The sequence below is a fragment of the Mandrillus leucophaeus genome, unplaced genomic scaffold (assembly GCF_000951045.1).
Source record: "Mandrillus leucophaeus isolate KB7577 unplaced genomic scaffold, Mleu.le_1.0 Scaffold47, whole genome shotgun sequence".
In the NCBI taxonomy this organism is placed as follows: domain Eukaryota; kingdom Metazoa; phylum Chordata; class Mammalia; order Primates; family Cercopithecidae; genus Mandrillus; species Mandrillus leucophaeus.
In genome coordinates this window covers 2,654,371-2,668,372 of record NW_012105031.1, presented here as the reverse complement: position 1 = coordinate 2,668,372, position 14,002 = coordinate 2,654,371, and the positions used below count along the sequence as shown (strand labels likewise).

The 14,002-nt window shown below is 38.5% G+C and overlaps 1 protein-coding gene and 1 long non-coding RNA gene across 2 annotated transcripts in view; one reads left to right on the top strand and one right to left on the bottom strand.

Moving 5' to 3' along the window:
• Nucleotides 1-6,525: 6,525 nt before the first annotated feature.
• On the bottom strand, nt 6,526-9,657 carry LOC105550192. Its single transcript, XR_001007663.1, has 3 exons — nt 9,425-9,657; nt 8,765-8,823; nt 6,526-7,554 (listed from the first exon to the last, which is right to left on the bottom strand). It is a non-coding gene; the product is annotated as an uncharacterized LOC105550192 (long non-coding RNA).
• A 355-nt stretch (nt 9,658-10,012) lies between these two features.
• Nucleotides 10,013-14,002, top strand: part of BRINP3 (bone morphogenetic protein/retinoic acid inducible neural-specific 3) — a 462,204-nt gene continuing 458,214 nt past the window's right edge. The window contains exon 1 of the mRNA XM_011995077.1: nt 10,013-10,470. The gene's annotated coding sequence lies outside the window, so the exon portion shown is untranslated. The remainder of the gene's footprint in view (nt 10,471-14,002) is intronic.

Sequence of the window (14,002 nt, the reverse complement as noted above, 5' to 3'; positions counted from 1 at the left end):
ACTCCCTGTTTTGATTCCTTTACATAAACAAATTTAAGGTCCCCAGCCTGCACCAAGTGTACAGTCCAATGCTATAGTTATATACATAACAGAGAATATCATAATATACATACCCAAGCTAAATAATGTTTTGGTCTGAGAATATCAATGTAGCAGATTGCTATCCATATTTTCCTCTTCCTGGACACAAAGCTTGACTTCATTTTAAGCTTTTTTTTTTTTTTTTTTTTTGTAGTTAGATGTGGCCATGAAAAGGTGTTCTCGGTGGAGTGTGAAGGGAAGTGATGTGGGCCACTTCTAGAGCTGGCCCACAAAATCTCCTAAATGATCGTCCACACTCTCTCCCTCATTTGTCAAATGCATAGAGAACATCAAAAGACTTCCTATAGTGTTCGGTTAGTCAACAAAAGGCTACTGGTGTCCGTAAATCACTGTGATCAGACCACCACACTCATCCTGCTGACACAAATGAACCGTGCGTGAGCACAAAATTAAATTTTATTTCTTTCTTATTTATTTCTTTTTTCTTTTCTTTTCTTTTTTTGAAACAGGGTCTCATTCTGTTACCCAGGCTGGAGTGCAGTGCCTCATTAAAGCCTTGACCTCCCCAGCCTAGGTGATCCTCCCACCTCAGCCTCAACAGGAAGTTGGGACCACAGGTGTGCACCAGCGTTTTTTTTTTTTTTTCTAGAGATAAAGTCTCCCTATGTTGTCGAGGCTGGTCTCAAACTCCTGGGCTCAGAGGATCTTCCCTCCTCTGCCTCTGAAGGCGCTGAGATTACAGGCGTGAGCCACGACATCCAGCTAAGTTTTCTTTTCAGCAACTGAAGTTTGGAGTTGTTCATTACAACACTTAACTTATATGGACCAGATCATTCATCCGGCCTCAACTGCTGCCTCTTAAACTCTAAGGAAACTCCTTCTGCCAGCAAATGCAAGAAATAGATAACAATCTTACATGCTTACAGAAGCTAATAAGTAAAGAAAAGGCCTGCAGCATGCTGGATGTATGACTGAGGAGATCATATGCTTAGACTAAAGACAGCAGCAATCATTTCAGTGTAGTTTTATTATTGTCTTTTGTTTTCATTATTATGACAGTGTTAACAGTTGTCAGATACTTGGGATCCCTGCCTTTGGTTGTCTTATTCAGCACTTTTTTCTAGGAATTGCTTGGCTCATAGATCACAATCAATACATTTTTTTCTTTCTTATAAAAGGATGATTGATGATGTAAATTAAATATAGGAGGCAGTTTTTAAAACCTTTATATTTGTCAGTATACTCTTCTTATCCTCTAACTAGGACATAAATAATGTAACTTACTTATATTTACATCCTTGTAACATTTAAAATCTTGCTTCTTATATGTAATACTATCAATAAATGACTGTTGAATAAATGCTCAATAAATATTTGTGGAATTGACTTTTAGAGTTGGTCTCTTTCCATAAATAAATAAATGAATTCACTTTATGTAGTCTTTTAAAATTACTTTTGTCTATAAATTCATATTTTCTCCTCAGAGGCAAAACTCTATAATCAATGTGAAGGATTGTTTTTCATCCTCCTACAAAGTATGTATTTCTTTTGAATAGGAAATACAAGCATTAGAGAGATTTAGAGATACCAAGAGGATTGGCAATCAAGTAGTTTAGTTCTTCTTTATTTTCATTAAAGGAGTGAAAGGCCTTTGGAGTTCATGAGACACTAAAATTGATGATGCATTCTAATTAAGTAAATGTTCAGTTCCTTTTCTTAATTGCAATACTGTACAAAATATAAGCAGAAAAGGTCGATTTGCTCCATATCAATTTCTTCAATAAAAATAAAAATCCTCCCACTCCCTGCCAGTCATTCTTTTGGTGGTCTCGTTTTAAATCTCAAAAAATTTTAAATATTTTGCTAATTACTATCACCTTCTGCATTGAATCTTATTGTGTTTAATGTCTTTTCTTCATATCAAGGTTAGTACTTTTCACATAATCTTCAAATTTAATGAACATTATGCACTTTCTCACAGCTATGTAAATATTTGCTATACCTAAGTCAGCATGTATTGAGTGCTAATTGTGTGAGACTATATGCTAGTGGTATATTCTAAATAAATAAAATTATGTAATATTATATACTTTTAATTCACTAGTTAATTTCTAGAAAGTAATATTATGTCTATTTTTCCCTACCCTGATTTCCTATCCATCCCTCATGTAAATGAATAGGAAGAATCAACTCTGCTGTTATTTTTTTGGGACAGAGCTTCACTCTGTTGCCCAGGTTGGAATGCAGCAGTGTGATTATAGTTCACTGAAGTCTAAACTTCCTGGGCTCAATCAACTCTACCGCCTCCGTCTCCCGAGTAGCTGAGATTATAGAGCACACCAGCATGACCGGCTAATTTTTGTATTTTTTGTAAAGACCATGTTTTGTCATGTTGGCCAGGCTGGTTTAGAACTTCTGGGCTCAAGGGACCCTCCCTGCCTAGACCCTCCAAAGAGTTGAAATTCCAGGTATGAACAGCTGTACCCAGCTTCAACTCAGTTCTCGACTCATGAAAGATGGTGGTTTGCTCAGTACCTGGAGTAATGGAATGGCAAGGAAGCAAGAGTTTGGTGTTAAATCATCTAGCATCCTAGAGAGGAAAGAACATACTACTTACATTCTACTCTGTTCATGAGTCTTAGTTTTCTATTGCTGCTGTTACAAATTACCACAAGTGTAATGACTTATAGTAACATAAATTGTATTAGTTTGCAGTTCTGGAGGTCAGAAGTCTGAAATGCGTCAGCAATGTTTCATTTCTTTTGGAAGCTGTAGAGAAGAATCTTCCCTTTTCCAGATGCTAGAGGGCATCCTCCCTGCATTTCTTGGCTACTCTCCTCACTCCTCCCCATCACTCCACCAATGCTTCTGTCCTCACATCTCTGACTCTTTCATTCTAACTCCCTCTTGTAAGGATGCTTGTGATTACATTGGGCATTTACAGCTGATCTAAGATAACTTCTACATCTCCGGATACTTAATGTTTTAACATTTGCAAAGTCCCTTTTGCCACAAAAGGGGAAGTTATCACAGGTTCTGGGAATTAGGATGTGGACAGTTTGGGGGCCATTATTGTTTCTACTGCACCCATACTAGTTAATCATTAAAATCCAGTTACAAGGAAGGATTGTAAGGAAGTTGTATCTTATCATTTCCTTGAATATTCTCACATTTATTATTTCTGTAAGTTGTTTCAAAAATTGTACACATATATACATGTCTATAGATAAGCATAGATTCATATATCCACTATGCCAATGAATGTGTTTTAGTCACTACACTAATAAATAAATGTTGGTAGTACAAATAATTTAGAAAATAATTATTTTTTTAATGTCAAAAAATGTTAATTCTGAGCACTTTGAGTAGCAAAATGTTAAATAATTATAAACTAACAGTTTTATAATCCAGCTTATGATACTATAAATATTTCACTCTTCCCTAAATATATTTCACTTGCAGGAAGTTGACAGATGACGAATGTACACTTATATACATAACTTGTTAATAAAATGATATGACATTTTCATCACATTTCTTCAACAAACTAGGAAATACAATATAGTGAATAAAAATAATTCAACAATGTCTTTTAGCAATTTTTATGGGCTGATTGTTTACATCTTCCCAAAATTTGTGTGTTGATGCCCTAGTCTTCAGTGTGATGGTATTTTGAGGTAAGGAATTAGGGAGGTAATAAGGTTTCCAGTGGAACATAATGGTGGGTCCCACATAACGGAACGGCATTGGTGCCCATAAAAAGAGGAAGTTATATCTCTCTCTTCACCACTTCCCCCTCCTCTACTTTCACACACCTATGAAGTCGTGTGACCACACAGTGACAAGGAGGCTATCTGCAAACCAGAAAGCAGGCACTCTGTAGAAATCAAATCAGCTGGAACTTTGATCTTGGAATTCCCAGGCTATGTTGTTTAAACCACTCTGTCTATGGTATTTCGTTGTAATAGCCTGAATGAGCAGACTGAGATAGTAATTAGTAACAGTGCTTCAATTTCCTCATACCTCACTTCTCTCATATTAAGGTAAAAAACTAACTTACTTCACAACATGGTAAAAGGATTAAATGAATATGGTGAATAGTAAGGTATTGATAAGACTATAAAGTCTTGTGCAAATGTCATGATTTCTAATACAATTTGGTTTATTAAGTCAAACATATGTCACATATTCCAAAAGTTTTTTGAAGAATGCTATAATTTAATAACAATATTTTTAAATGTTGGATACAAATTAAATGCAATAAGCCTTTGTAAGAATGGTAAAAAGGGAAAAATTGATGCAGTCCTTAATTTCATCCATTCAATTAATATTTATTGAGCTCCTTCTCTATGTAGGGAGATGTGCTAGGTGGTAGAGATACAAAGTCACTGAGGTGAGAATAAAAACATAATCATGCTTCCTTCTTCATGGAACTGAGAGTTAACAGTATGTGCTTTGAAATAGGTTAAGCTCTGCACCCCTATTATATGCATGTGAAAACTTTTTTTTTTTTTTTTCTCTCTTGAGAAAGAGTCTTGTTCTATTGCCCAGGCTGGAGTGCAGTGGTTTGATTACGGCTCACTGCAACCTCCGCCTCCTGGGTTCAAGCAATTATTCTGCCTCAGCCTCCCAAGTAATTGGGATTGCAGGTGCCTGCCACTACTCCCAGCTAATTTTTGTATTTTTAGTAGAGACAGGGTTTCACCATGTTGGCCAGGCTGGTCTCGAACTCCCGACCTCAGGCAATTTGCCTGCGTTGGCCTGGGATTACAGGCATGAGCTGCCACGCCTGGCCTGAAAACTTAATTATTAATCACACAAAAACACACACAGCAATACGAATGCTGCTAAAATACGGTTCTAGAAATCCTTCTAGAAAGCGCTAATTTTTCAGATTAGTGCAAACATTTTAATTTTAAAAGCATACACTATAGATATTTTTAAATGTTTGATTTGATTCTACATTCATCTTGTTTAATCCAGGAATGATAACCCTTTTAAAGCAATGATTAGTGCCAAATCGATTTTAGTGTTGCTATTCGACTTTAGAATTGGCATTTTCAAAACAAAAATGGCTTGTATGTAACACACAAATATTGATGCATATGAAAGAACACTGGTATGGCTCAAGCCACTCCAGAACACTGCACCTTCCTAAATGGTTGAAGTCTTGTAGCTTTTATTCAAATTAGAAAGTTTTTTGTTTGTCTGTTTTTATACTAATGGAACACGTGTGGCGGGATTTTTTTGTATGTGTGTTTTACATAATGTTTCCACTAAAAAGTGTTGTCTTAGTCTCTGCGTTTCTTTCATACCGTGTGTGTTTCTGTGTGTATAGTTTCAGATATGTGTTAGAGTCTAATTAAACTTCTTATTTTCAGAGGACAGCTTTCCTCTTGAAATAATCCTATTTCTACATTTTTAGGGAATTTAAAAAGTAGAACAGACAGGTGATATGATGGAGTATGACATTGCAGGTGACTGAAATTATCGACAGTTTATATTCCATGAGGGAAAATAGTCTAGGGAACAGCAACTCAATGCATGTACAAAAAGAATACTGAGAAAAAAAAATATATATATGTATATATGTGTGTGTGTGTGTGTGTGTGTGTGTGTGTATAGTTTGTTTGGTTGGTTTTGAGACAGAGTCCCACTCTGTTGCCAGGCTCGAGTGCAGTGGCGCCATCTTGGCTCACAGCAACCTCCGACTCCCTGGTTCAAGCGATTGTCCTCAACCTCCCGAGTAGCTGGGACTACAGGCACCTGCCACCACACCCAGCTAAATTTTGTATTTTTAGTAGAGACGGGGTTTCACCATGTTGTCCAGGATGATCTCGATCTCCTGACCTCGTGATTCGCCCGCCCGCCTCTGACTCCCAAAGTGCTGGGATTACAGGCGCGAGCCCCTGCTCCCGGTCTAAGAGTATTGAGGATATTTTCTGCAAGGGTAAATTACATGAAATCTCCAATTATGGGAAGGCAGTGGAGTGGAGGATAAAATAAAGCAGAGGAATAAAAGTTTTCTACAATAAAGAGTATTAGCCATCAACAAAATGGATTCTAAGACTGGCTACGATTTATTCATCTTTGTACAACTTTCTCTTCCTTCCACTTACTTCCTAGGCCCACTCTCAAACAATGCCTGTCTTAGTAATAGAATGAACACTAGCTAAGAAGTTAATAAACCTGCATTTAAAGTTCCTTAGGTTATTAGTTAGTGTATGATTACACTAATCACTTAAACTCTGGTTCTCAACTTCTTCATCATCATGAGTGATAAGATTAAATGATCCTTAATGTCCATTCAAGTTCCAATATACTTTTTTATGAGACTTGAATGCATTAGCCCCAGTTTATTTGGCAGCATATTGATCTTATAAAATGTGGAGACTCCTGCACACATAGGTATTTTTAAAACTTTAGATTCTTTCAAAGGGAAAACTCTAAAAGCAAAATAAACATAGCAGAGATGAAAATGAATAAATATCAATATTTTATTGAAATTAATTATATATGCATAAATGTGTATATCATGTGTGACTTTCTTTGCTATGCAAATAATAGTCTCAAGTTATTTATCTTTATATAACTCATTTTTGTTACAAGTTAGATTTAATGTTAAAATCACCTGAGTCATATGAACATTTTGCTTCCCAGGCAAATTGCTTTCCAATTTCTGTAATAAAATGTATCTTGAATATTGCTTTTAGATTAGAAATTTTAGTGGGTTAATAGGTAAGAAATATATTAGTTGGAACTCATACACAGTTCTTATAAGAAGGCAGCACCAGGATGGCTAACAAAAGCATTGCCAATAATATAAAATGTACTGAAGTACTAGCTGCGAATATGCACTGTGATTATCTAAGACAGACATTCTCAACACAAAATTAAAATGCATGACTTTTGGAGCAGTCTAAGTATAAACCAGATGTGTTCTGAAGGTAAAAGGCAGCTAGGAGATACAAAGCCTGTGGCTTCATGAAGGAGTTGATCAAATGTAATCATATGAATTAGTATAGTGTTCAAATCCTTAAATTGTTAAACTTTAAATGCTGTAAACGCTTTTAAAGTTCATGAACTATGGGTAACAAAAGTAATATTTTTGTTATCCTGTTTTTTTTTTTCAAATTTTTAAGAACAGCAATCACACATTGATTTCACACATAAAATAAAAATCTGAATGTTACATTTTTGTAATTTAACTTAGGGTGGGTCCTCAATAAACAAATGTATTTCTCTGAATAGCAAATTTTGTAAGTAGCTTTAGGCAGCATATCAAAGTCTTATGTGAAAATTATGCTCTCTAACTTTCACAATTGTTAACATTTATTTGCAATGAAAGTAATTCCGAATTTTCAGCCTCTTTATGTGAACCTCAGATCCTCTTAGCAGCATTTGTTAGCCTCTCTAAAACACAGAGACATACACAGACATCATCCTCTTGGTAAAATGAGACAACAGAAGAAACACTTCTGCTCTAGGACATCATTAGAGCTGGACAACAGCCTGAAGAGAGAAAGAAAAAAATGTTATACCAACATGCCCTTACTGAATTTTTTTTCTCTTGCAAATGTTGATGGCTGTAAAGACTATATAGATAGTTGAGAACATGCATATTTTGTCTTGCAATGTGTCACTTGATTATCTCTCTTCTGAAATTTTATACTACTGATTTCTAGAATACTGATTTTCTAAAATGAAGCTTATTCTTACCAATAACATTTTAATATTATACATTTCAGATGATTTTTCAGCCATCCTGTTTTCATCAGGAATACATTTTGTGCCAATTAGTTTATCTTTTTTTAATTAAATTTAGAGGATGATGGATTACAGTAGAATAATAACACACAAAAAAGTTTAATTTAAATGTTTTACCAGTAAAATATATTTTATAATTAAAAATGCGATGATTTCTCTTAAAGCAAATCTCCCTTAATTTTGTGCATGAAAAATGATCAGCTTACTCTTGAAAACCAAGTTGACACAATTTGCAAAACATGTTATTCTCCACACTTGGTGATATATGATGTAAGCACAATCAAGAGCCGTTTGGCTTCTTCCCTACTGCTACACCTATCCACTCCTTCCTCACTGTGAACATGCACAGGCTGGGGGTGCTATAGACTCATGGAAAACCAGAGGGCTTTATGAATTTATAGTATCACCACAATATGCAAATAACCATTGTGGATACTACTAACTTGTATCTGGTGCAATAATTGAAACCAAGATGCACATTTAATAAGTGGTTTCTACAGCTTTTATTTACCTGCGAAATGTGAAAAATAACCATTCTCAATTTTGGAACTGAAATTGTATTTCAGAACATGGCCAAGACGTACTAAAAGCATAGACATGAGCCCACTGCCTAAAACTCTTTTCTTTATTTTCAGAAAGGAAAGAGTTAGTAGGAAATAAGGGAAATACTTAAATACCACTTTAGTAAACAAACAGAGATTTAAGTGCTTTACCTGTCTTTGGGTTTTTAAGGTCGGATACAAAGGACCTTAAAGCGTTCATATTGTCTCCTTAAAACCCTCTACTTCAAATTCACCCTTACAAGCTACTACTCTCCTAGGAAAGAGGAAAAGAAAATTTCCACTGACCCAGCTCGTGATTTACATACAAAGAGCATATAAATGAATGGAGTGGGGGATGGGGCAGTGAGAAGCAATCTGTTTCCTTTTCAACCGCAGAAAATAAGATTACTTACCAAGAACATTTTTATCCAGGGCAAATGTTTATTCCCTCTATCATTCAGCGCCTCAGTCTCTGCAAGAAATCAATTTCCACTCTACCTTTCCCTCCTATTTCTAAAAAAGAGAGTCAGGCGGATAATTCTTAAGCTTCGGGGTCCGGAGAAAGATAGAGCTAGAGCGGAGGGCAAAAGACTCCCACAGCGCTCTTTATACAGATCCGAGCTCTGAGAGCGAACCCATGGGGAGGGGGCGGGGGATCTTCTCTAAGGCGAGTACTCCGAATAGGGAGGGGGATTCATTCTGCAGCCAAAATATAAATCATCTACAAACAGATTACTAGCCTCTCAGTCACACAGGCAGTTCCCTTGGGAAGCCGGTTTCAAAGAGGAAAAAAGAAGTTCCTGGAGACAGAGGGCGGTGGGGGGGTGAGAGAGAGAGAGAGAGAGAGAGAGAGAGAGAGAGAGATTGGGGTTTGGCTTGCAGAGGGAATGGGGCCATGGAGAGGAATAGGGAGAAGGAATAAAGCTAATCTTACCGATCGATTAGGCGATCGTTTGTTCAGTATTGGGACACGAAAATGGCAAGATAATGCATTCGGCAGCAAAGCCATTTCTAGCGCACTCTCCCTCAGTAACTGCAGGAATCAGAGGGGAAGCAGGCGCCTCGAAACCTACCACTTGCTCCCCAGGGACCGTCCTCAGAACCTCCAAAGCTCTAGCTTCTAATGCAAGGCCTTCGGAGCTGAGGGTTCAGATGGAAGTCAATTGCCTTGAGTCACGGGCAGCAGGAACGCCAAGGAAGTGGGACCTGGGAGGGCTGCTGCCGCCGCTGCTGCATCTAACCAGGGTTCCCGGTCCCCTTGACTAAGCCTCCCCGGCACAGCGCCCCCGAAAGCGCCTAGCGACTCGGCCTCCTCCGCATCTTCAGCCCTTCGATCACCACCCGCACCCCCCACCCCCCGCCGCCTCATGCAAATCGCTGATGATCTGGTCATCGTAATGTGACCGTAGTGGCTTATTTGGGAAGTGGGGGAATTGGTTGTGTTGGGCTTCCTTACAACGCCTCCCTCAGTTGCTGCGAGTGAAAATGTTCAAGGGAAATACTAGTGAAATGCACTGATGGAATACTATTAATCCTAATAATAATGGTCCCAACGCAGGTAACTCTCAAAGAACTGAGAGTGGGAAGATCAGAGCAGGATTTCCGAAGTGGTGCCCTCTTGAATTCTCATTGGATCCTCCCCAGCAGCCTAAATCATTCTTGCTGCTATATCTATCAGGATGACTACAGCCTTGCTCACTAGTTCTCTCTTTATCTCGTTGTCTTCAACACATCCTTTTACTTCTCTTTGCAGATTTATCTGTATTCCACCTCCTGTTCTCTGGGGTTACACAGCTTCTTCCTTTCCCCACTGTATGGGGATGTACAGCCTGTAAATTTTCACTTTGCTTAAGGATCACTACGAATCACCCCCCCATTCTCCCCCCCCCCCACACCCATATAAAGCATTTTCACATTCTGCTTTCTTGCCTTGGGGGTTCGTGGCTCTCTGTGTAACTGGCTTTTACTTGGTTACATGCCACCAGGAACTGCTGATTATTTTAAAGTCCCACTACCCTGCAGCTCACTACTTTACCTTGATTTGGAAGATCATGGAATATCTATTTGAATCCTGGATGTATTTTTCTCACAGTCTTCTTGCTTCCTGAAATTTCCTCTGGTAAGTTATTCTCTTTATCTATTACTAGAAACTTAACTAGTGTTATTTTTAATAAGCTCTGTTTTGTTGAAGTATTTCATTTTTCACATTTTTGTTACTTTTGGAAATGAAAAATCCATATGACTATATTTATCAATTAGTATATTAGTGGCAATTGCACTACTAAGACATATCCCATGTCATGTATTACCCCAATATCCCGTGTATTACCCCAATATCTTTTACCTTCTTTATTTTTTAAATTTCTGTCCTCATTTATATTACAGTTTACGTTGACATTAATCTCCCCCACCCCCATTAACCCTTCTTGGCACACATTCCTGTGCCATTTGAAAGGTCACATTTTATATGTTTATCTAAGAGAGAGCTTAAAAGAGACCTTCTGACAATTGCAAGGTCTGGAAAGTTCACTAGTCTGATCTTCAGAAGGTTGTTCAGGTCAGTATTTGTTCATGATAAGCAATTACATGACTGAGGGAGGACTTTGTTACAAAGTGTATTTTTATGAATTTAGCAGGACCTTAAACACTAAAATGCCACTGAATGGTAGGAAGAGGACTGTGAGTTTTGAGGGCACCATTTTTTTTTTTCTTAAAATATTTCAGATCACACATGAACGCGTTATTTTGGGCATTGTATTTTAATTCAGGCATAGTATTTGTCAGTACATTTCTGATTTTGTGAATTAGCTGGTGAACAGTTAATTGGACACAGAGTACTCATTTCAGAGAGGAGCTATCAGAAGAAACCCCTGATTATCTTGGTTCTGATAAATTGAAATTCAAGAATAGACTTTACATGAAAAATTTAATTGCCTCACTCTTCATACTTGTCTACCTCCACCCCCTGTGTTTAATAGGCATGTTAATATGGTCACTGCCTTTTGCTTTTATGAACATTTCTATGGACTTAACTGACAAGATTATCAGCTCCCCTTCCATATAGTTATGTTGAGAAACATTTTAATCTTTACTTTTACTTCACATATTGACACATAATGAGGAGAACACCATATTCATTTAAATGCCAAACCTGCATGTATCAGTAATTTCTAACACCCACTGAGGGTTTTCTCTAAACATCCGCCGCCCTCCCCCAAATTAAGGACAAGTTCCTGGTTTCTACAACATTTCCTTTTATTGGGATAGATGGAGGTAAGAACCTATTGTTCACGCTTTTCTTTTCTTTCTTTCTTTTTTTTTTTTCCTTTTTAATTGCTGGGAAAGAACTATTCTTGTCGTCATTGATGACTGACGCGACAACCCAAGCAATGCTTTTTTAAATTCAAAAGCCCTTTTAGCTCCCAGACATAAAAGTACTCCAGCTGCAGCGTCACCCCATCCCCCAGTCTCGGGATTCAAGGGCTTTCCCCCCTTGACTCCCACCGAGAGGGAACAGGGCTGAGACTGTTGTCCGCACCACTTGGCGCCCCTCACCCGTCACTAGGTCACTAGTTTCTACCTGATCTCTTTCCCAGTCCGGTCGTCCTGCCTGACCAGCCAGAGCCATCAGAGTCCGTGACTTCATTTGAAGAAAGGAGAGCTTCATATAATTCAATTCAAACATCCTCTTAGGAGGACTGCTGTTGTTGCGCAAGGGTGGAGGGAGGGAAAAAAAAGAAAAAAAAAAGAAAAAAAAAGAAAGAAAAAAACAACTTTCAGTGCAGTCAGATCCAGTAAGGAACAGACAGTCGGTGTTTAGGTAAGTGCGTTTTGCTGTATTATACCTGAAGCTCAAGCGTGTGAAAGGGAAATTTACATCTGAGGGGCTCCCGCAGCCAAGAACGTTTTAACTGGAGGGTTATCAACAGGCGACTCTGCGTGGAGATTTCTCCGCAGCTCACGGCAACGCCTTTGCCACCTGAGCTCAGGGAACGGAGGAGAGCAGGTACCTGGTTGACCAGCTGGCCCCAGGCTTGGTGTTGATGTGGGAATAATCCGTGCGTGTAGGAAAGGTGTCCCCCACTCTGACCCGCTAGCGCAGGCTCTGCACTCAGCCCCTGCGGCTAACGTGTGCTTGGTGTGGGCATTTGCAGCCCGACAGAGTGGGGTGCGCCAGGGGGTTTCCATCCTTGCAGAATGCTCCATTTCCAACCTTCCTCAAGACAAACTTGAGCAAACCTCTTCTGTATGAGAGAATAGACTTAAGATCTCCAGAGTCTCTTAATACCTTTTTGTGTTAATATTTATTTATTTTAATGGGCTATATTTATTGTTAGTAAACGACGGTTCCTCAGAATGCCTGCGTTATGAAACCCTAATCACTGTCCTTGTCTGACTGCGAAGTAGAGCTCAGAACTGTTGAATGACTTCTTAGGCTCTGTGTTAAAGTATCATTGCTGACGGTCACTCCTTCCTTTCCTTCACCAACTCCCAAGAATCTGGAGGGCGGTGAGCGGAAGAGAGTTAAATTTCAACTTGAAGCTAGAGCTTGGAATATAAGGCTGAAGTTAAAAGCAAAGAGTGAGGATTTGGAATCTGTCTAGCTTATACCCACTTTAAAGTTGGTCTTTTATTTTTATTTTCCTCTTTCTGGAGGTGGGGGTGGGAAGTAGAAAGATCTGGGACTGGGAGCGCTCTCTTCCAGCGTCCACCGGAGAGGGGGTGGTGCTTCTTGGCCGCTGGTTACTGCTGGTTCCACAGCCAAACAGTGACAGAGAGTTGAAGTCTCTGATGGCTGTTCTCCTAGTCCCCAAGAGTTGAACCGGAGAGCCTTTTACTTTGCACCAGGTCGAGAACGTGATCAGCCCTTTAGAGAAGGAACCTCCTTGTAATAGGAATTCTACAGGGAAACGCCGTGTAGGCACTACCTCCGAAGATAAGATGCACGTTTGGGGCTGTCTAAAATGCCCACCGGCTTTTTGAAAGGAGGAAAAGGTGACTAGGGTTGCAAATTAACCTTAGTATCACTGAAAAATACTCTAGCTAGTCAAATGTATGTAAGCAAAGAAGAGAGCACCAGGGTATAAAACTGCCACAGAAGCTTGAAAGACAGATGATTCAGATTTTGGTGACTTTCTTTTGCGTGTTACATAGATTTGTTTGTCATCATGCAGTTAAGCAGGTAAGGAATGAATGTATTTTCTTGACAATCATATAACTTGTGTTTTACTATCATGTGATTTTTTTTCTGTGTTGCAAGCAATGGAATATCTGCATTTTCAATTGGTCCTGCTATGATGCATAACTTCTTAATATTCACATTCATGAACCAGGGTAAAGCAGTTTAGATGTTTAACATGTATTAATTTAACTGTTTAGTGTGCATTTATTTAAATGTGTAGCCATGTTACAAAAATCATAAATTGGACCAAGGTTAGAGGAAGAAATGGGAAGGGTGGAGAGTTAGAAGAAGAAATGTATAACCTTAATAAAATATGGAAGATGGCAGTTGCAGAAATGCATTAAAAACATTGCTTCTTGTTAAGGTCCCAGACCTTAATATATAAAGGACAAGTGAAGAACTATTAAGGGTTTCCTGAACTAACAAAGTAATTTTGACTACTTGAGAGAACTGTTTTGTGGGTATTTCT